The sequence below is a fragment of the Camelus bactrianus genome, chromosome 31, assembly GCF_048773025.1.
Source record: "Camelus bactrianus isolate YW-2024 breed Bactrian camel chromosome 31, ASM4877302v1, whole genome shotgun sequence".
Lineage (NCBI taxonomy): Eukaryota > Metazoa > Chordata > Mammalia > Artiodactyla > Camelidae > Camelus > Camelus bactrianus.
In genome coordinates this window covers 23138909-23142638 of record NC_133569.1, presented here as the reverse complement: position 1 = coordinate 23142638, position 3730 = coordinate 23138909, and the positions used below count along the sequence as shown (strand labels likewise).

Sequence of the window (3730 nt, the reverse complement as noted above, 5' to 3'; positions counted from 1 at the left end):
CGTGCCACAGTTTCATTCAGAGGGCTTGTCATTCACTCTGTGACCGTACTGGATAATCTAGATGTAAGCAAGTTTGGGGATTTCAAAAGAGAGGGTCCCCTGTGTTAGAAAAGCATAGCTTACAGTATACTAAAGTTGCATTCGGTAATACTGCCTTTTGAAAAGATATCTTCAGGTTGCAAACACACATATTTTCACAAAACAATTTGGTCAGGAAATCTTATTTTAACACTCCAAAACAGTAATGCTTTAGATGTGACTTAAGTGCTCCAGACAGGATTAACAAACTTAAATGTTTCTAAATTACAAATTTAGCTCCCATAGGAGTCTCAGAAAAAAAAAAAACAGAATAAGACAATCCCCGCTCCCAAAAGAAGTATGACACACACATTTTAAAAAACCCCAATGTTTCACGCAGGGGTAGGCAAGATACTAAAAGCCGCCCGAATTCACACATTTCTACACCAATTATCATCAGAAAGAAGGACTCCATAGTCAACCTGTACATCCAAATGCATTTGGGAATCTACACCTACATTACGTTATTTAATGTTATATACATTTATTTTTATTTTTTAAACATTTTTAATTGAGTTATAGTCATTTTACATAACGTTATATACATTTATTACCCACCCCCCTTGTTTTTAATAATTTCTTATGTAAAACCTTCATTCAAACCCAAAAAAGATGTAAGACTAACTTGAGGGGAGGGGGCAGATAATCACTTTAGACGTTCAGTTAAAATGTAGTTTATCTAAATCTCAAAATGTTTAATAAAAACAAATATCTTCTCCATTTAACACTTTGCTTTCTAACTGCACAGTAAATTGCATTGTAGAGCGTACACCTCTATCTTCAAATTGTTTCTTCTTTGGATGGAATTAAGATGTAATTGGATAGTTTTAAGATAAATAAGTGGGAAGCTGGCCCAACTAAGATGACAGCAAATATATTACATGCAGGATTTAATGTTTTTAAATTCTCTTTTTTTTTAAAAAAAAAAAAGGATGTAGTCCAATCGGGAAAAAAAAAAAAAAAAGGTCAAAAAAGAACCCAAGTTCAGTATATAAAAATGTCCCATAATAGGTTGACGATGGCAGTAAAACTAAAGAGAAAAAAAGTGATCTTTTCTGGAACATCATTTTTCAATAACGTATAAACACTAGTGCCAGGAAGACTTCTATTCATGTAATTTTAGCATCCAAGTTTCCCTCTATTTATTTTATTGGAACAAATGCTTTAAATAAACTATTTGTCTTCTTTGCTGAAGAGAGCTGGTCTATTCAATCCAAGCATTTGCTGTGAACAGTTGGAGAAAGCAGTCAGTGAGAACCTAGGATCAATGGAAATAAATGTTACTTTAAGCCATCCACGAAAGAGAGACCCACAAAGTACCCAGTGTTATAGCCCAAATCTCTTCTTGTGCTTTTATTTTTGCTGTGCAAGTTCCACCCCTGTGAGAGAAAAACTGATCCAAAGTTCCAGGTTTTCTTGGGTCTTTAGTCAATTTTCACATTAGTATGGCTTTTTTGGACAAAGGCACTTGTTCCCATGTAACCAGCTGCTCCACACATTATCCCCAAGGCTGTGCTAAATACCGCCATATATCCAAAGCAAAATGATGTTTGAAATAAGCCATACACCTTTGTTTTGAAAAAACCAGTAGTAAAAGGAATGCATGTAAACATAAATTGTAGCTGATGCAGCAGAGAGAAAACTTGTCCATTGTCACCTCCAGTCCTCTGCATTTGGTAGAAAGCATGTGCACACGATGGTCACACAGTCACAATGCACAGGATGACCAGCACCAGCATCATGAAGCCATAGGCAGAATAGATTTTATATGCCCAGAAAGATATAAAGATGAAATGCATTTCAATAAAGATTGAGCCAAAAGGTAAAGTTCCTCCCAAGCAAACAGTAATGGCAGCTCCATGAACCATTTTTTCTCCCGTATGGGACGAGGCACAGCATTGACACCACAAGGGGAGTTAGGCTGACCTGACAGATTTCAGCCCAGTATTGTACCAACAAGATTTAGAGGAAGGATAACAAATCATACGTCTGACTTTTTCCATTTTACTGAATATGACATCTGGATTTTAGTATTAGGAACCAGTTTCACCTTTCCTTCACTAGTCAGATGAACGCCAACAATTCGATTTCCATTAAAACCTATTTCAAGTTTTTTATAGGTCCGAAGATAATGATCTTCTCCATTTTCATGTGCTTCACCAACAGTCCCCCATATCGGTAAGTCCTCTGCGTACATCTGGTACCAGCAGTGATTTTTGACAGCGTACACACATGCATCTCTCTTTTCTTTATCTAAGTCAATTTCACAGTCAGTGGCTGGCAGCACATCGCCTTTAAATTTAATACCCAGACCACGAAATTCCAGTTCAACTCCTTGGAGCGCTTCTCCCAGAGTGTCATGGTAAGGACTGATACTGAGAAGGGAAGTGAAAAGCACTTATATGTCTCTTGGCGATTATGGTAGGGCCCGACAGTATTCATCCGTTAAGACAACTTCGTCTTTATCTTGATATGTGTGCTTGGGTCGCCCGCCGGGGCCCGGGGCAGCAGCAGCAGCATCAGCCACGCCGGGAGCGCCCGGCAGCGGGCGCATCCCCCGCGCATCCCCCGCGCATCCCCCGCGCATCCCCGGCGCATCCCCCGCGCATCCCCCGCGCATCCCCCGCCCCTTGACTCCTCCCCCTCCGCCGCTGCCGCCGCGGTGGCCGATTCGCATCCACGGGATGCAGACAGACGCGCGGGGGCCCGGGCCCAGCCGCCGCCCACTCCGGAGCCTCCGGCGCCTCCCTGCCTCCTCCAGAAATGTTCCTTTTTGGAAAACTGAAATTGAAGAATCAAACACTCGTAATATTTCTCTTACTCTTCTAACACTTAGAGAGACTGTGTCAAGGAAACCTGACACACAGCCTGAGATTTGTGATTTCAGCCTTAAAAATATCCTAACACGACGTACAGGTTATGAACCAGAATCAGTCTGTTTAAGAATGTACCTGACACTCCATGAACAGTCATTGGATGAGGTACAGGGTTAACCAAATATTGAATAAATAGTAATTCTTCACTGACAGGTAAGATTGATTTGGTATGAAACCGTTTAGTTACGTAGAAAAAGATTTTTAACCATTTTAACCAAAAGTTTAACCAATTAAAAAAATTTTAACTCCATTTTTAATGGCGACCAAAGTAAGTAATTATGATTCAATTTCATAATATTATGTCTTTAAAACAAACTTATTTACATATATAAACTTACACGTAAGTCTAGTCCGAAATGGATAGTGGTTTCAAAGATGGTTTTGCTAAATATTCTTTACCTACTCTTTGAAAATAGTGTGTCTGCTTTTATAATAGGTTGATATTTAGTAAATACACTTTGGATTTGATTTGCTAACATTTTATTTATATTTTTTAACCTACAGATATAGATAGCCGATATTTATAGTATAATTATTTACGAAATTATATAATTTCAATTCTAATTTTATTAACATTTATTGTTATTTACTGAATTACATATTTACTATATTATTCGCTTAATTATAAAATTTGCTATGTTTTATATAGTAAATTATAATACAATTTTGTCATACTGTCCCTTTATGATATTAATGTTCTAGGAAGGAATTGATTTGGATATAAGGTTAATTTGGAGATATTTTATTTCTCCAAAATATTAAGCTTCCAAAACATA

The 3730-nt window shown here is 37.8% G+C and overlaps 2 pseudogenes; both read right to left on the bottom strand.

The window, feature by feature from the left end:
- Nucleotides 1–1502: 1502 nt before the first annotated feature.
- Nucleotides 1503–2056, bottom strand: LOC141575691 (transmembrane 9 superfamily member 3 pseudogene; annotated as a pseudogene).
- LOC105065452 (transmembrane 9 superfamily member 3 pseudogene) lies at nucleotides 1656–2676 on the bottom strand (annotated as a pseudogene).
- Between the last annotated feature and the right edge of the window lie 1054 nt (nucleotides 2677–3730).